Here is a 19,889-nt window from a genome sequence, read left to right as displayed (position 1 = left end):
GAGGTGATAAGTGGAGTGCCACAGGGCTCCGTCCTGGGCCCGATCTTGTTCAACATCTACATAAGAGACTTGACAGAAGGGCTCCGAGGAAGAATAACATTATTCGCCGATGATGCCAAACTAAGCAATGTAGTGAACAAAAGCACAACAGACAAAAATTCAATGGCAGACGATATGATGCATGACCTACTTCTACTGGAGCACTGGTCTAGGTCCTGGCAACTCAGTTTCAATGCCAAAAAATGCAAAGTCATGCACCTGGGAAGCCGAAATCCATGCAGGATTTACACCCTAAATGGCGAGATCTTGACAAAAACTGAAGCAGAAAGAGACTTAGGGGTGATTGTCAGGGAAGACATGAAGTCTGCAAATCAAGTAGAGCAAGCTTCATCCAAAGCAAGGCAAATCATAGGTTGCATACGCAGGAGTTTCGTCAGCCATAAACCTGAAGTCATTATGCCACTGTATAGATCCATGGTGAGACTGCACCTGGAGTACTGTGTGCAATTTTGGAGGCCGCATTACCGCAAGGATGTACTGAGACTGGAATCGGTCCAGAGAATGGCCACCAGGATGGTCTCGGGACTCGAGGAGCTCCCATACGAGGAGCGGTTAGGGAAGTTGCAGCTCTACTCACTCGAGGAACGTAGAGAGAGGGGAGATATGATTGAGACATTCAAGTACCTCACAGGTCGCATCGAGGTGGAAGAGGATATCTTCTTTTTCAAGGGTCCCGCGGCAACAAGGGGGCATCAGTGGAAAATCAGGGGCGGGAAACTGCACGGTGACACTAGGAAGTTCTTCTTCACCGAAAGGATGGTTGATCGCTGGAATAGTCTTCCACTTCAGGTTATTGAGACCAGCAGTGTGCCAGATTTTAAGGCCAGATGGGACAGACATGTGGGATCTATCCGCAAAGATAGATAGGGAGGGTCATTGGAGTGGGCAGACTTGATGGGCCGTGACCCTTATCTGCCGTCTATTTCTATGTTTCTGTGTTTCTAATGATAATTTTAACTGGAATATAATCATATAGGCAATTATATATCAACTAGTGTTTAAGCACGTTACATTAACGGGTGCTAGAGTACATGTCTGTCTGGTTTTTTTTTATTTGTCTCTCTCTCCTTGGATGCCTCTCTCCATTCTTTCTGTCTGTCTCTCCCTGGCCCCTTGTCTGTCTATCTTTATTTCTAACTCTATCCTCTTCCCTCAATCCTGCATGTGCTCTTTTTTCTTTCTCTTCCCCACTTCCTTCCAACGTCTGCTCCCCCTGTCCCTCAGACTTCCATTCAGTGTCTGTCTTCCTCTCTCTACCCCTTCTATCTACTGTTTACCCTCTGTCTTGCCCCTTCCATTCACTGCCCTTTCTTCTCTTTCCATCCAGTGTCTGCCCTCTCTCTCTCTCTCTCTCTGTTCCAAATGGCATCTCCTCCTTCCTTTCCCCCTTCCTTTTCCCTTGGTCTGGCATACATTCCTCCTTCCCTCCATGCCCTGCCATCTTTTCTTCCCTCCAAGCCATTCTCTTCCCCTCTGCTCCCTTTCCTCCTTGAACTTCATTGGGCAGCAGCAGCAGCATTCACAATTCATTGCTGTTGCCGGCTTCAGGTCTTCCTCTCTGTCGGGTCATCTTCCTGAAACAGAAAGTAGGCAGGACCCGCCAGAGAGGAAGGCCTGAAGCCGGCAACAGCAGCGAATTGTAAACGCTGCTGCTGCCCGAAGAAGCCAGGCCTTGAAAAACCCGAGGCAGACTGCATCTCTTCCCTCCCAGCCCAACCCCCGCTGACTCGGCTCCCTTACCCTACCCTGCGTCGCGAAAGCGTGAAGACTGAACGCCGGCAATCGGGGTGGCGAGGACGCGGCTCAGGAGACTGTGAGATGTTGGCGTGCGGTGGCGCTCCATGAAACCCTCCTTCCAGCAGCCGCCGCCAGCACCAATCGGGACCAAGCTTGCCTGCGCTTCCTCCAGCGGTTGGTGAGTGAGGGCGGGAGGAGGGGAGTGGCTAGAGTGATCCCTGCCTCCGCGTTCTAAAATGGAACGCGGCCACGGATCAGAAATCACAGCGGCAGGGGTCACAAAATTTCAAGAGCGCATGCGCGCTCTAGGGTTTTATTATATAGGATGTTTGTCTGAGTCCACAATAAGAATACAAGGTGGAATACAGCAAATATGAAAACATTTATGTGATTAAACGTGGTAGTTTGAGACAGTTTAATAAGATATAGAATTGTTTACTTAAATTCACAGATTGAATGTTATTTTATTTAATTTGTATTGTATGTTATGACACCCTTTGACTTAAAAAAAAAAAAAAAGAAAGAAATAGAGAAAAACAAAGGAGATATCCTTTTCAGAAAGGAAATATTAAAAGGCAAAGGAAGGTATAGCTAATAATTCACTCATAATGAGTATTTGTCAAACCAATATGAACTAACCTAAAGGAGAGGACATAGCAATTGGAACTGGTGCTATTCTAGCTTCCACAAAATTTTTTTAAATGTGATGGTTCTACAAAAACATAAGTATGACTTAGATATTTCACGATACACTTGTATAGAAATTGGAGGAAATAAGTAGCTCCCAGAGATAGCACCTGCTGACGAAGACTCAAAAAAGCCTTGCATGTATATATTTCTTCGGTTTGTTTGCTTTCTCAATAAACATTTTCAAACGTTAAAAAAAATCAGGAAAACCCAGCATATTTAAACCACAAAACTTAACATCCTTATGTGGAAAATACAGTCTCAGTATTCAATTTCTATCAGGTTCTAATGCAAAAGTCACTATCAGTGTTAACCTATCAGTTATGATCACCAACAGAGTTTTCAAGGAAGCCCATCAAGTCTAGACTAGGTGGGCCTTTTATCAAGCCGCGCTAGCGGGGTTAGCACGTTGGACATTTCATCACGCACTAACCCGCGCGGTCGCCTAAAAAACTAATGCCTGCTCAATGCAGGCGTTAGTGGCTAGCGCGACAGGCGGTTTAACGCACGGTATTTTGTGCATTAAACCCCTACCGCAGCTTGATAAAAGGACCCCTAGGTGTCTCATTCTTTTTCAATCTTTTCCTTCTCCGATCCACCAGAAGTTAGGTAAAAAGCCCTGCAAAGTTTCCTCAAAGTACTTTTTAATCATATTTATTGGTGACAAAAGAGGAGTTTTAGGAAAATTTATCTATCTTAAGTTTAATTTTCTATTAACGTTCTCGGGGGGGTCAAGTGATGTGTGTGCTGTGAACAGACGTGTGCCCTCGAGCTCTCCGGCCTCCGGTCTCCAAAAATCGGCTACAATCTATTAAAATACTGTCTGATCGGCATTGTTATCTTCGGGGACCTTCTTTCAGCTTTGGGCGAGCGTACGACCTCTGGAGCGGCGGATTGAGACCGGAATGCTGATCCGATCAGTGAAGATGCCAAAACACAAACCTGTCTTCCCTGCACATAAAATGGTGTCGCCGCTGACTTTGTCTCCAGCCCCGGCGTAATGGGGAGAGTGGGCACAAGAAATATAACGCATGGTGACCGCAGCACTGGAGGATCGTCTCCACAAACTTCAGTCAGCAGTGGACTGCATTACTGAACGTTTCGAGTCGCAGGCGACCCGAATTGCGGCAGTGGAGCAGCGTGTCTCAGACGGAGAGGATGCGGCCCTGCGGGATCGCAACAGCATGGCCGCATTGCAAGCCCAGGTGACAGTGTTAACGGACCAAATCGACGAACAGGAGAATCGTCAGCGCCGGAATAATCTCCGCGTAGTGGGTCTCCCTGAACTTCGGGCTGACCAGGACCTTTACAAGTTTTTTCAAATTTGGCTCCCGACTCGACTGGGCTTGGAGACTACACCGAGTGGCTTTCTCTGTGAGCGAGCACTCCGCATGGGACAACGCTTGGGAGATCAGAACCACCCTAGGGCTGCGATTGCCCAGTATCTGGAGAGAAAAGGAGCTCATACTACAGGCGTACCGGAAAATGGGCCAGCTGGACTATGAAGGACAGAAGTTGTTGCTGTTCAATGATTATTCTCCTCATGTGGCTTCCCTCCGTAAAGGGATGGTGCCAATCTGCACCGCGCTTCACCGACGAGGAATGCGCTTTGCGCTGGTGTACCCGGCATCGCTGCGCATTTGGAGAGAGGGAAAACCTCACACTTTTGTTGATCGAGCAGCGGCACAACAATTTCTAGACTCCCTGCCAGCGGTGGCAGACGAGGGGGTGCCTGGAGCTGCGCCGGTTCCTTGATGCGGCAGCTTGCCCTCAGTATTTTCACTTTGAGGCCTTTATTTCTTTGTGAGACCTATTAGATACCTGGGCCAATGAGGGAAGTTATGTCTGAACCCTGCCAGCTTATGTGGGGGTGAGCTGCGGGGTCTGGGACGCTCGAGGCTTGGTGACCTTTTTGTTCTGTTTGGTCCCAGGCGTTGGCCTATTTGAAGTTGAGGACAGTATATTTTGTTCAGGACTCTCTGCTGCTCTACCCTGCTGGGGGTCTGTCTGGACTGGGCCGATTGAGGGAGATCGATCTGCTCTGGCGCTGGTTGTTTTTCCCATCATCAGGGGCAGTTGAAGTTGTTTTGGGAGACTGGGGGGTCTATGAGAGCTCAGTTCAGGACTTTAGGTTGTTCTGCTTTCTGAGAGTGGAATTTTTTGTTCTTAGTTTTTTCTTTTGTATTGGGGGAGTTTGGGGATGGCTCTGGGGAACTCTTTCTCAGGGGGGAGGGTTGAGGTTGGGGGGGAGGGGAGGGGGGTTGTGGGAGAGTGACTGTTGTGTTTGACTGTGGCTCAGAGTGGTGGTTGTATGTATGGGTAGGAGTGAGAACTGTGTGCGTGGTGGTGCAGCGCTTTTGGGGGCGGTTGGTCTTGCCTTCCTGTCCCATGCTTTTCTCTAGAGTGTTCCAGCTCCAGTATTCCTGGATGGGGGGCCTAGCTGGGGGGCTGCCTGTCTATTGTGCTATATTGTATCCTGTTATTCACCTGGGGGAATTTGTTCCTAATGACTAAGTTGACTATAGCTACCTTAAATGTAGACGGGATTCACTCTCCTATCAAGAGGAAGAAAGTTCTGACCTGGTTCCGAAGGAGGGGGACCGATATTGCCTTTGTGCAGGAAACCCATCTTTCCATTAAGGAACACCTCAAGCTCCGGAGAGACTGGGTGGGCGAGGTCTTCCTTTAGTACCCGGAAACGAGGGGTGGCTATCCTTATTCACAAACAGTTGCCCTTCCACACTCATAAAGTTCTCCAAGATCGGGATGGCCGATATGTTATAGTCTTGGGGGAATTATGGGGGCGCAAATGGTTATTGTGTAATCTGTATGCTCCTAATGTGTATAATCATAAATTTTTTTCAGCTTTGCTTGCCAAGATAGCCATGTATCCTGATTACCAGCCGTTGGTGGGAGGGGACTTCAACATCACTGTAGATCCTGCCCTGGACTGCAGTCCAGCAAAGACAGGGACCATGGAGCTAAGGGGGTAAATTTTTTGCTTAGCCAGTTGCAGTTATTGGACACCTGGAGGATTTTGCACCCAACGGAACGCACTTACACCTTTTACTCGCATCCCCACAATGTATATGCTAGATTGGATTACCTGTTGGTATCGCCCTCTCTGTTCCCCAGGGTGTCTGGGATAGATATTGAGGAGGTTCCCCTGTCGGACCATTCGCCTGTTGTCCTGGAGCTTCAGCTTACGCCGGAACCCGAGGAGCACCATTGGAAATTTCCGTGTTACCTCTATAGAGATCTAGAATTTCTTCGGGAACAGTGGTTGGAGTATAGTTCTCATAATGATACTGACGATGTTCATCCAGTGACCTATTGGGAGGCCTCCAAGGCGGTCCTGCGGGGGTTCATTATTGCTTATATCTCTCGCAAGCAGAAATCCCTTGATGCGGAGTTGCTGACTCTATCGGGGGAGTTTCGGCAGTTGAGGGCGCGCCATTGTTCTTCCCTTTCGGCGGCTGATAAACTTCATTTGCTGACGGTCCGGCGGCAGATAGATACAATCTTGACACAGCGGGCTTCTCATAATATATACTTTCAACGGTATAAACTGTACGCCTGGGGGGCTAAGACAGGGAGATTGTTGGCCATTTTGGTCCAGCCTCCGCGCACCCGTCAGGTTATCCTGTCTATCCGGGACCCGAAGGGTACTTGTTACACGCAGGAACAGCAGATTCAACAGCAATTCGTTCACTTTTATGAATCTCTGTATGCTAACCGACCGTTCTCGGATGCTGATAGGGATGCTTTCTTTCAGGGTCTCAAGCTCCCTCGGCTGACAGAAGCTCAGTTGGAGCAACTGAATGCCCCTATTAGTTTTGACGACGTACAGCTTGGTATTAAGAAGCTTAAATTAACTAAGGCGCCGGGCCCAGATGGGTTTGGCGCTGAGTATTACAAGATTCTGTCGGATCAGATTTCTCCTGCTTTGGCGGGGGTGTTTAATGCGCTCTCTGGGGATCGGTGTTTGGGGACTCCTAATATGGCCCATGTTGTGCTGCTGCCTAAGCCTGGCAAGGACCCAGCCCAGGTGGATTTTTATAGGCCTATTTCCCTCCTTAATCAGGATGCCAAGCTGTTTGCTGCGATCTTGGCGCATAGATTGAATGCCTTTTTGCCGCTATTGATACATGAAGACCAGGCTGGCTTTGTGCCGGGCAGATATGCGTCGATGAATCTGGTTAGAACTCTGATGGCCCTTCACTCCAGGCATGGTTTGGAGGGCGACTCGGCTATTGTAGGCCTGGATATGGAGAAGGCATTTGATAGTATCTCCTGGCAATATCTTTTCTGGGTTTTGCATCAGTTTGGCATCGAGGGTTCTATTCATCATTGGATCAGTAGCTTATATATACAGCCGCAGGCCAGACTTTTAATTAATGGTCAGTTTACTGCACCATTTGCTTTGGGAAGGGGGATGCGACAGGGCTGCCCGTTGTCCCCATTACTTTTTGTGTTAGCTATCGAACTTGGCTGCTAGGATTCGAGGTGATCCGAATATTCTGGGCATTCACATTGGGGGCAAGGAGAGTCGCATTAATCTTTTTGCCGATGATATTCTTCTTGATCTGGATCAGCCTAGACGGGATTTGGGGCGGGTCCTTGCTTTGGTCCGATCCTTTGGGGATCTTTCTGGTCTGCCCGTTAACTGTGATAAATCTGAACTTCTTCCCTTGCGGTCCACTACGGTAGAGTCCTGGCATGCGAGTCTCGAGATACCACCGGTGAAGGGGCCGATGCGTTACCTTGGTGTATATTTAAGCCCGGACCTCAAGCTTCTGTACCGATCTAATGTGACCCATCATCTGGAGGCGATTCGGCACTTGTGTGATAAATGGAGAGATCTTCCGCTGGGTGTTTGGGGGCGGGTGGCCTTAACTAAGATTGTACTTCTCCCCAAGATTTTGTATCCGTTGCAGGCTGTGCCACTTTGGGCTACTGAGAAAGAGGTGCGTCTGTTTCGTCAACTCTCTCCTCTTTCATTTGGCGTCATAAGCGGGCTAGGATTCGCTACGCCACCTTATCTTTGGATAAATATAGGGGTGGTTTGAACCTTCCCGATCTTCGATATTATAATGTTGCCGCTCTGTTTCGCTTTATTCATGAAGGATGGTCGGGATGTTATAAATTCTCTTCACAGGGCTGGGTAGAATCCTGGTGTGCCCCACACTCGGTCCTGTCCCTTCTGTACGCCCCTTTGTCAGCCATACCAGGGGGTGGGGCAAAGTTTGCGTATCTTTTACCTCTGCGGCGTGCGTGGTGGTGGTGGCGGCGTCGGCAGGGGAAAACTCCGGCAGCTTCCCTTTTGTTACAGTTGTATGGAAATGCTGATTTTCCACCGGGAGTGGGCCACGCCTGGTTTCAGCAGTGGGAGCAGAGAGGGGGTAGAACTCTTCAGTATATCCTTGAGGTGGGGGGGGGTCATTTTCCTTCTTTTGCCCAGCTGCAGACTCACTGGCAACTGCCTCAGACCCACTTCTGGGCTTACCTTCAGGTCCGGCATTATTACTTGTCCTTAGAACGTCGCTGGGGGGACGCTTGGCTCTGTGGTCCCTTGGATGTTCAATTTTTTCAGGTCTCTCCTGCTTCTAACACATTAGCTACCTGGTATCGAATCCTGAAGAACGCATCGGACCTGGGATCTATCGATCGACTGGCTTCCCAGTGGCAATCAGAGCTGGGCACTCCCCTGGATCGTAAGGCCTTTCTTGATCTCTTTGCCACTGTACACGCCTTGGGGGGTTCCACGGATTTTAGGGAAATGCAATTTAAAATTCTGCACCGGGCTTATATTTCTCGGGCTCAGGGAGCTCATATGGGCCTTTGGGAGGAAGCAGTTTGTACCAAATGCAATCGCTTCTTAGGTACCCTTACACATCATTTTTTGGAATGCCCTTCTTCTGCAGTATGGCTGCAAGTTCTCCCTCTTTTAGAGTGCATTCTCCAACGAGCTGTGCCATGGACTTATGGTTTTCTGCTCTTGGGAGATCAACGTGACTTGATTGAGGGAGGGGCTCACGCTTCCCCAATGCAGGGTTCTCTACATGGCTGTCTTGGTGGTAAAAAAGCTCCTGTTGCAACATTGGGTGGGCAATTCAGTGGCTTCCTTTCCACAATGGAGGGCTCGTCTGGTTGAGGTGGGGCGGTATGAGCTTCAACGTGTCCCTCGGTCTGGAACTCTGACCCACCGCTGCTATCGGGATCTGTGGCAGCGGATGTTGAAGGTTTGTTCCAGCTTGGAGGCAGTGGACACGGGATCCTCCCCTTGATTTTTTTCTTCTAAGAGGGGCTGTTGCTCTCTCTCCTTTTGTCTTTTTGTTTTTATTTCTTCCTGGGCAGCGCCATCTGAGTGAGTGAGGGAGAGTGTATTTGGGAGTATGGCTGTTTAGAGGTTTGCGTGCGGAGTGTTTGTTGTGGTCTGCGGTGAGGGCGTGGAGTTCGTGTGGAGGGGTTTGATATCTCAAAATGTCAATTGTGGGGGGCATCCACCCATGGGGTTTTTGTACTGAGCACCCTTTCTTGTCATTATCTTCCGTCCTATTTTCCACTGCTCTGTTTTCTGCTTGTTCTGCTCATGGTTGTTTGTTCCTTTGCAATTGTTAATAAAGATAATTACAAAAAAAAAAAAAGTTCTCAATTGTCTCCAATTTTTGATGTATCCATAATTTATCTTTAACCAATTCTTGTTGACAATCTAGGATTTTCTCTTGACATTTTTCTAATTTTTGTAGATTCCTGGAGTGATTAGTCAGTTATTGTATTCCATTCTGAACTCTGTCCTCTTCCCTTCCCCTTCCTGTTTTTTTCCTTTGTCTAATTTTTCTTCAAATATCGTAGTTCTCCCTACTTTCCTCTTGTTTTATTGTACGTTATGTCAGTATATATTGTTTTTATTGTAAGTTATGTCTGTATTGTTTTTAATTTGACTCTTGAATGTTTCCCCCACTTTTATTGTAAAACGCTTAGAATTTGATTGGTGTTTTATCAAAATTTTAATAAACTTGGAAACTTGGTTTCTCAACCTGATTTTGAAGGAGAAGTAACCCTTCAGCAATTTTATCCAAATGTTGATTCACTGAATGCTCCATTTTTTTCAATAGCTTTACAAACCTCTCCCAGGAAGACAGTATCTCAGTCAACCTGAGCAGTGTGTTTGATATCTCCTCCAACCTCATATTGTTTGCTGTTTCAGTCCCAGGTATTAACCCAGAAACTGTCCAATCTTCTCCACTTGTTGTCTCAACAAGAGACAGCAGGGGAGCAATTCTTAAGTTGGAGCACTTAATGGCGATAGAAGCCCGCCACCACCCAGAACTATTTCCTGCATTCCGGCATCAGCACTCTGTGGTGCATCATTCGATGCTGCCAGATGAACTGGTCTCAGAGGGGTCTCTCGTTGTTCAGGACTCAGTGTAGTTTCCAAAAACGCTGGAGCATCGTCTCCAACTGCTGTTCCAGATGCACCCAATTTTTCCACTTCAGCTCTGACAGCAAACAGCTCCATATAGAGGTTTGGGCTAAGGCCGGGCCAGACTTTTACCAGATGGGTGAGTCTGTGCTTTAACCTGGCCCTTCCTTTTTTCGTCCATCTTCCATGAAGCTCAGATTGCATCTGACCTCCTCGCTGCCATCTTGCCTCCCAAAAATCTGGATACCTCCATTTAGGTTCATAGTTCGCTCAAAAAGAAAGTATTTCATTTTTGAGAATTATCTAAAGAAAAAGTAACTACAAAAATCTGAATGTTTCCAGCATATGGATGCCCATCTTATATACTGCTGTATGGGGGGGGCATAGCCATGTGGTGAGTGGGGAAGACGTGTTTCTTCTGAGCTCCTGAGTTTTCCCTTCCTCATAGCCTCTTTGGACTAAAATCTGCATCTATTTTCAAAACCAAGTAGTTTCAACTGCTCCTTATGATCAGATGGACAAGTTTGTGCATAAGAGTGGAGTTGATATGACCAGTAGAACTGATAAGAAGGAACGAGAGCGTCTAAAAACGGTGGCCTGCCTAGAGGGGAAATGGCGGGTTCCGTGGAAGCAGCTGAGCCAGTGAGTGAGGAGCTGGTCACTCGACTGACGGAGGCAGTGATGCTAGTGTTAGGAACCCGGTTGGATAAAGTTAATGACTCTTTGACAATGCTCTCCAACACGGTTTCTGATTTCAATGCTTGAGTTGCAGAAGTAGAACAGCGAGTCAGCTCTGCGGAGGATTCTCTTTCCTCAGTGCAAGTGGAACTTCAACTGCAGAGCAAGATCTCTACATGTGAGGCGAAGATGGAGGAGATAGAGAATCGCTCTAGAAAAAATAACATTCAGCTGGTGGGCATTCCTGAAACCGTTGGATGTGGAGTTACTTACCACATTGGAAAAATGGTTGGGGAGGAACTGCTTCTCACCAATGCGCTGGGACCTTTGCATATTCAGCGGACTCACCTTTTGGGCCGTAAGCAAGAGGGCTTGCCTAGACCGAGGATCTACTCTTGCGGAATTATCAGCAGCGGAAAGTTCTTCAATTTCACAATCAATGCATACTGCTGTTTCAGGATTACTCCGCCCATGTTGCTTCTCTTTGCAGGGGCTTCTCTGCCATCTGTAAACTACTTACTGAAAAAAAACTTTGCTTCACACTGCAATTTCCTACTAAGCTCCGTGTCATTTATGATGGTCAACTGTTTGTGTTCAAGACCAGTGCTACTGCCCGGGATCAAGTGCACCAGTGGTTCCCGGGCTCAGCATCTAACACCTGATGGGCCGTGACTGGTTTGTTCGAGCCTATTGAGCCTGCTTGGCTGCCTGAGTTCCTGTTTCAATAGGGCAGCAGCTGCACTATTTGGGGCAGTATGGCTGTTTCGTATCTAGGACTTTCACTGTTCCAGCACTATATTATATCCTGAACTTATATTATGTTATGAGTGGCAATGGATCTGTTTTTCCTGTTGAACCATTGTTGTTCCTCTGTTACTTGGGGGAAACTCTTTGAAGGGTTTCTATTTCTCTTTGGGTATCAGCGTTTCCATATCTTTTTGTATTGTTCCTTGTTATTGCTTGGTTATTATTGTAGGGGGTTGGGGGGCTCCTGGCCTATTCGAGCCCTCTACCTGGAGTGGTGGTTTATGGTGTTCAAGAGGGGTATGGTGTGGGGGAAGGCTGGGACTTCTGGCAGCGGCTGTTTGGTAGTATGTACTATTGGTGTTTCTGGTATTTTCATGTTAATGCCACGTAAGACAGGGAAACGTTGTGTGTCATGGAACGTCTCTGGTATAAATTCCCCAATCAAGAGGACTAAGATCCTTTATTGTTTAGCTAGATTTAAGGTGGATATTGTGGGGCAGCAGGAGACTAAACTTAATGAGAAAGAGCATTGTAAGTTACGTCAGTCCTGGGTGGGGCAATGTTATTCCGCCTGTTCCTCTGCGGCCAAAGCGGGCATGGCTTTATTAATTCATAAATCTGTACCATTTCTTATGTCTAAGGTGATCCAGAGGGACGTTATGTTATGTTATAGTTCAGGGCACCTTGCAACATAGCTCTCTGCGTTTGGTTTCTTGTATGCTCCTAATAGTGGGCATAGGTCCTTCTTTAAAAAACTTATTGGGATACTGATGTCTTTGCCTGTTGACCCTGTGGATCATAGAATTTTTCAAGGGGATATTAATACTGTCCTGGATCTTGAATTAGATTGTCCCAAAAAATGCCCTATTCCACTTAGGTGGTCAGATAATGGCTTAAATGCTTGGGTTCACACTTTAGAGCTGGTGGATGTATGGAGAACTCTACACCCGGGGAAGCGGGACTATACCCACACATCTAGGGTTCAACAGACCTCCTCCAGGATTGATCATATTTTTGTTTCTAAATCCTCTTTTCATGCTGTATGCCGGGCAGAAATTGGAGTCTGATCATACCCTGGTATGGCTGGAGATGGGCATAGTGGATGGTTTTTCTAAAGGGGGAAGGCGGTGGCATTTTCCTGTGGCTCTTTACAATGACCAAGACTTCAAATTTTATTTAGTGCAACACTGGAAGGATTATGTGGAGTTTAATGGAGCGCATGCTAGTGATGGTCTTTTATTCTGGGATGCTGTGAAAGTAGTGCTTCGTGGGGCTATACTGGCCTACAGCTCCCGTAAAAAGAAGCAGCTAGCCGCCAAGATCTTAGCAATAAAGCGTAAGGTACGGGAGTTCAGAATGCTGATAGTTTGCTGTCCTATTCAGCAACATAAGAATGATTTGTGTACGGTCTAGGCGACGTTGAACACACTACTTCATGAGCGAGCCCAAAAATATATCTTTTATCATAAATATAGACTTTATCGTTTTGGTAATAGACCTGGAAGAATGTTGGCAGGGCTGACCAAGTCCTGGAGTGGTCCGACTACTGTTGCCTCTTTGAGGGCCCCTGGGGTGGGGTGGTAACTGACTAGTCGCAATTAGAACAGTTATTTGTTAACTACTACCGCTCTCTCTACACAGCGGAAGTGGTGAATAAGGAGTCCTTCATACAAGATTTCCTTTCTTCACTTCCTCTACCAGCACTCTCGGAGGTGGACAGGTTGTGTTTGAATTCTCCCATTACTCATTCCCCCATTACTCAAGAGGAGGTTGTGGCAGTAATCAAAAAATTACCTTTGTGTAAATCCCCAGGACCTGACGGGTTCAGTGGAGAGTTTTTTCAGATGCTCCAGGGGTTTGTGGCTGACCCTTTGAAGCATTATTATGAGCAGGCTATTCAGGGGAGCCATATTCCTACCTTGTCAAATCAGGCTTTAATTACGGTATTACCTAAACCAGGTAAGGAGCCCCTACTGGTAGAATTGTATAGGCCGATTTCTTTAATAAACGTTGATCTGAAGATTTTGGCTAAGATCTTAGAGGATCAGTTGGGCCCTATTGTTCCCTCGTTGATGGGGATGGATCAGATGTGATTTGTACAGGGGCGACAGGCGGGATAATGTATAGAACTTGTTGCTTGCTATGGCTCATTGCAAGCCTCAGCGGGTGCCTGCCCTGGTCATCAGCTTCAATTCAGAAAAAACCTTCGACAGGGTTGAATGGGCTTTTTTATTTCCTCTCTTGCAAAAGTATGGGATTGATGGATTCTATCTGCAGGCTTTACTTCCCTTGTATTCCAACCCTTCGGCCATTGTGTTTGTTTATGATGTTTCTTCTCCGGTATTCTTCCTGCAGAGGGGGACTAGGCAGGGCTGCCCTTTCTCCCCTTTGCTTTATATTCTTTTTTTTTGAGCCATTATTGATTCAACTTAGGCAGCATCCGTTGCTGATGGGTAGTGAAGGTGTGGGAATCTTCTTTGCATTGTATGGCTATTGCCGATTGGTTATTCTTAACGAATCCAGAGTCTACTCTCTCTCTGCTGTTGTAGTACTTTCATGCTTTCGATGCATTATCTGGTCTTAAATTGAATGTTTCCAAGTTCGAGGCCTTAACATTGAATCTTAATATCCCTTTGGCATGGGCTGATTGTCCCTTAAAAGAGGCTTCTGACCAGGTGAAATACTCTGGTTCGTATATACTTTATCTAGGTTATATGCCCCTTACTCAGAAAATCTGTTGACTGTATGCATATATGGGGCTCTCTCCCAGTGCCCTTGGCGGATCAAATCTTCCTGTATAACATGATGATTGTCCCTCACTGGCTTTATTTGTTACAGACTTTGCCAATTTGGCTGCGGAGGTCAGATCTGGACCTCTTATACTGTGAATTACGGTCTTTTTTGTGGAACGGGAAGTGGCACAGACTGTCACTTCAGGTTTTGATGTTATCTGAGGCAAAGGGGGGGAGGGTTGGTCTGATGGATCTGAGAACATATTTTACCCAGGACAAGCACGCAGCCTATTCTTACACATAAGGGTGACGTCATCGACGGAGCCCGGATACGGAAGCCTCGCAAGCAGACTTGCTTGTAGAAACTCAGAAGTTTCGAGACAGCCACACCGTGTATACGCAAGTGCCTTCCCGCCTAGTGCAGTTCTCAGTTTTCCGCGGAGCCAAGAAATCTGTCCTTGACTCTCTGCGTTTAACTTACTTCGTGCCTTCTCTCACCATGCTTTGTGTTAGTTTTCTTCATGAGTCACTGTGTTCTTTTATTTCTAGTTTAAAAAAAAAAATTATTTTCTTCCGGTCGACTGGAAGGGCAGGCTGCTCGGCCGCAGCCCAGCGGCTTCGACTTTGCGATGGCTATTTTCCCTCCTATGTCCCGGTCAGCAACGGGCTTCAAGAAATGTAGCCAGTGCCAGCATGCGATTTCACTCATGGACCCACACCGTCGGTGCCTCAACTGCCTTGGGCCGGGCCATCAACCAAATTCGAGCAAGCGCTGTGCTGCTCTTCAACCCTGAGCCCTTAAACGTCATCAGATTTTAGTGGAGAAGCTTTTCAGGATGGATTCTTCAACCACTCCCTCAACTTTGAGAGTGGCCTCTGTCCCACCTTTGACCGAGGGCCCTACTGCCACCACTACTCCGACCTCAAGCCTCATCAGACCTTCTTCGTTTGCAGCGGCTCTTACCTCGACTACACCTGCTGTATCTTCCCCTGCATCCTAAGGTCAGATAGCTCAGCAGAAAGTTCCAGCGGTGGTAATCAAGGTGGCCAAGACTTCCAAGTCAAAGCATATTTTCACTGCCTCTGTGGAATCTCCAGCCAAAGCAGGTGGGCCGGTTTCAGACGCGGATCCATCCTTGCCGGCTTCTTTCCAGACCATGTTAGAGAAGCAATTCATTCAGTTCCTCACTAATATGGGACCGAAGCTTGCTACTCTAATCCAGCCAGTGCATTCTGCAGACTCCCGCGAGGTCGAGCCTCTTCCTATGCCTCCGGCTGAGACTACACACTCTATGCAGGGAGCAGAGTCTCTTCGAGTGTCTGGTCTGGCATCTATGCACTTGAAGCAAGGAGTAGATTCTTTGCAAGTGCTTCAACAGGAATCCTCACACTCCATACAAGGAGCAGAGTCTTTGGGAGTGCCTTGAGATTCCTCCACCAAGCCTCCTGAGCTTCGGTCTACAGCTTCTAGCCCCATCTATTCCTTGGTGGCAACATCTGCTTCCATCTCCAAAGCCAAGTCTCCTCGATCCTCGAGACCTGCTTCCAGGCACCGCTCTCGTTGTCGATCGAGACCTACCTCAAGGCATACCTGCAGGCATAGCTCTTCTTCTAAGGAGCGTCCTTCTTCAACTAAGCCTCTACTAGACCTCCGACTCCTCGATCGAGGTCTCCGCTTCCAGACCTCGAGGACTCAGCAGCTTCTATTGCTTCGTCCAGGACTGCTTATTCTTTTGATTATTTTCCTGCGAAGCTTCATCTTCAACCTAGGCTGCCTTGAGGTCCTCGAGTCCCTCTCGAAGCAAGGCATTAGTGGATCAGCTATCTTTCTCATCTTTTCTTCGTCAGATGACTGCTGACTTGGACCTTCAGTTAGATACTGGTTCTGAATACTCTAAGGCACAGTTCTTCAACCGCCAGTCCGCGGACCGGTGTCGGTCCACAGGAAATTTTTGCCGGTCCGCGCAGGGCCGGCAAGATTGACTCACTTCAACTTCCTGCCGGTCCATGCAGGGCCGGCAAAATCAACATCTGAAGCATGCGCTGGGCCGGAGAGATCTTGGGGAGCCTCCGACAGTGGCTTTCTCCCCTGTCTGCAGCTCTCCTTTACTTTCCAGCGCAGCGATTCACGAAGGCAGCCTCGGGGCTTTTGCTGAGTCGCGGCTGCCTCTGATGATGCAACTTCCTCTTTCCTCAGAGGCGGCGCGACCCAACAAAGGACCTGAGGCTGCCTTCGTGAATCGCTACGCTGGGAAGTAAGAAGAGCTGCTGGCAGGGGAGAAAGCCACTATCAAAAGCTGCTGGGCAAGGGAAAAAAAGGGACAGCTGCTACTGGAGAGGGAGAAGGAGAAGGAGAGATGCTCTGGGAGGGGAGGAGGGAAAGGAATCTAAGAAGCTGCTGGGCAAGAAAAAAAAGGGACAGCTGCTACTGGAGAGGGAGAAGGAGAGATGCTTCTGGGAGGGGAGGAGGGAAAGGAATCTGGGAAACTGCTGGGCAAGGAAAAAAAAGGGACAGCTGCTACTGGAGAGGGAGAAGGAGAGATGCTGCTGGGAGGGGAGGAAGGGAAGAGAGTTACTGCAGGACAGGAGGAGGAGGGAAGGGAGAATGTAAAAAGGAAGGAAACAGCTGGCATAGAGATTAGAGGAGGGGAAGGGGAGACACAGGCATGAGAAAGTAGAGAGATTGATGATAGGAAGGGGTCAGCAGAAAAATAAGCAGAGATCTGGTGTAGGAGAGATAAAAATGAAGAGAGCAGTGAAGCTGGAATGAATCATGTAAAAAGGAGAGAGGGGGCACAAGCTGGATGGAAAGGGGAGAGGGGCATAGAAAGAAGACAGATACCATATGGAAGGGGGAGAGGACAGACAGTGGATGGAAGGGGCAGATGCTGGATTGAAGAGACAGAGAGGGCAGACGCTGGAAGGAAGAGAGTGAAAAGAAGATTGAAAGCAGAAACCAGAGACGACAAAAGGTAGAAAAAAATAATTTTATTTCTATTTTGTGATTAGAATATATCAGATTTGAAATATATATCCTGCTAGAGCTGGTGTTAGACATAACTGGGGACAGCAAAACCCAGGCAGTGCTTCTTTAGCTTCCAGCTGGCTTAGGGCGCTCTCTGACCAGGGGGCAGTTGCCCTAGTTGCACTCCCCTAAAACTATTCCTGTCGTGTGTGTCTTCAGTATTCTGTTAGCATGATATTTCTGTGTAGCATTCTGTAATAATTTGGCTTGTTCAGTTTTCTTGATAGTAGAGGGGATATATGTGAAGGGGAGGGGAGAGAGGAGTTTTGTTGATCCTTGCTCTGAATTATTTGTATTTATAAAATGACAATTCTACAGAATATTGTTTCTTTTTATACTTTAATAAAATACATTCAATATAAAATCATAACTGATGCTTGTGTGGATGGGATCAGATGATTTGTGAGGACCAAGCTCGCAGAGATGGGGCAGAAACGGGGTTTTTAAATTTTAGTCCTAGTAGTTTGCCGGTCCACAAAATAATTCTTTTTTTTTCTGCCGGTCCACGGGTGTAAAAAGGTTGAAGAACACTGCTCTAAGGAGTACCTCGAAGTCATGCATCTTCCTCAACCTCCTGCAGAGTCACTTAAGCTTCCCCTTCATAAGCTTTTGTCTCAGACTTTTACACGATGCCTGGAGACCCCTTATGCAATTCCCACTGTTCCAGGCAAGTTGGACTCCAGGTATAAAACTCTACATTGCAAAGGATTTGAGAATTCGCAGTTGTCTTATCAGTCCCTGCTTGTGGAGTCCTCCTTGAAGATATCCCATCCTTCCAGAGTTTATGCTACTGTTCCTCCTGGAAGGGAAGGGAAAACCATGGACAAGTTTGGACGTCGCCTTTACCAAAATGCCATGATGTCCTCTAAAGTTCTCAATTATAATTTTAATTTTGTCACTTATTTCAAGTTCCTCATTGATCTTCTTCCAAAATTTCTCAGCTATTTAGATACACAAAAGCACTTCGAATTTCAAGAAGTCATAGCTAATCTGTCACAACTCAGATTACATCTTCTCCAGTCTTCGTATGATGCCTTTGAGTTGTCTGCCAGGGCGACTGCTTGTTCTGTAGCAATGTGCCACCTTCAGGACCGCTTGGCTAATATTCCTTGTGCAGGCAATGACCTCTTCGATAAATCTATCGAGGCAGCCACCAAGAAATTGTCTGAACATGAAAAATCTTTTGCATCTATTGTCAGACCAAAGCCTAAGCCAGCTCCTACCAAGCCTGCATGCCCTCCTTTAAATTTTCCAGAGGCGTTTTGCTCCAAGAGTGGCTCCTTACACTCGTCCACCTCTCAAGAAACAGCAGAATCAGAAGCAATAGAAATCTCAACCTTCTGCTGTACCTAAGGCTACGCAGCCTTTTTGACTGTATAAAACAAAGCATAACTTCTACCTTTCTGTCTCTGTCTTCTCTTCCCCCCATTGGCGGTCGTCTCCATCATTTTTATCATCGATGGGAGATAATTACATCCGAACTCTGGGTGCTGTCAATCATCAGAGAAGGATACTCTCTTTATTTCACTCAGGTTCCACCAGAGCTTCCTCCAAGAGAGTATCCTTCCAGTCTATCCCAGACCGCCCTTCTTCTTCAGGAAGCTCAAGCTCTGCTTCGTTTCCATGCCATCGAACCAGTTCCTTCAGAACAGCAGAACAAGGGGTTTTACTCCCGTTACTTCCTTGTTCCGAAGGGCTCTCAACAAATTTTTACTACTAGCGCAGAGGGAAGTGAACTTAGAAGTAGGCCCTCTGGGTTATAAAAGAGAGAACTGGAAGAAAATAAAAGGCTTGAGCAACTGATAACCCTATGTGTTTGGAGATTTATGTTACATGAGAACGTGGAAGGATATAATGGTGCAATTTGATATATTAGAGCAGCAAATCACTTGGACCATCCCAGAATAGAATAGGCCCCAGCCCAGATCAAGGTGAACACATTTTGTTGCTTCTTTATAACAGTATGGTTAAATTGGGAATGCTATAATGCAATTGTACCTCAAATATTGTGTGTAGTTTTGGTCACTACATTTCCAAAAAAAGATGTAGCAGAATTAGAAAAGGGCAATGAAAATAATGAAGGGGATTAGATGACTTTCCTATGAGGAAAAGCTAAAGAAGCTAAACCTAGATGCACTACAGTCAGTGATCGTCTAATGATTGTCGCTAAACCAGTTTGACTGGTTTAGTGATGATTGCATTTGCCAACCTGATGCAGAAAACAGTTCACTGTGTGGTTTTCTTCACGATCGCTCATTCTCCAATCCAGCAATGCAAATAGGGTCACTAATATTAAAATGCCATGTAAACTAGCCGAGCGATTGATGCTTTAACATTACTTTGCATTGCACAAAAAGAAACTAACACTTTTAGCAATCTGAAAAAAAGTGACTGATCAAGAATAGTCACTTCGTGTTTTACCGATAGTTCAGCCTGAAATTAGTATAATATTTATTCCAAAATAGATTTTACAATAGCAGGGGCGTATATGTGTGTTATGTGTATCCTTTAACAGTGTAAAATATAAAAGAGAGGGCAGCAAAAAGAAGGGAACAATGAGAGAAGGCTAAAATTTTCGTTCCTTATAACTAAAATATGTACAAACTAGGCCAGAACTTTATATAGCACTACCCTTATTTATGCCCCCACATTTATATAGTCTGCCCCCTCCATATGGCTGATACCTTCGATGTGTGCCAATGACGTATGCATATGATGTGCTACAATAATCCATGCCTATGACTGATGTAGCAAATCTGGCACATGCAGTACATTGTCGCTGTATCAACTGGACTAT

At 46.7% G+C, this 19,889-nt stretch overlaps 1 protein-coding gene across 12 annotated transcripts in view; it reads left to right on the top strand.

The window, feature by feature from the left end:
• LOC117350768 (sodium/hydrogen exchanger 10-like) overlaps window positions 1–19,889 on the top strand; it is a 753,575-nt gene that overhangs the window by 611,863 nt on the left and 121,823 nt on the right. The window lies entirely within an intron of this gene.

Source organism: Geotrypetes seraphini, chromosome 16, assembly GCF_902459505.1.
Source record: "Geotrypetes seraphini chromosome 16, aGeoSer1.1, whole genome shotgun sequence".
Classification (NCBI taxonomy): domain Eukaryota; kingdom Metazoa; phylum Chordata; class Amphibia; order Gymnophiona; family Dermophiidae; genus Geotrypetes; species Geotrypetes seraphini.
This window is presented reverse-complemented; position numbering and strand designations above follow the sequence as displayed.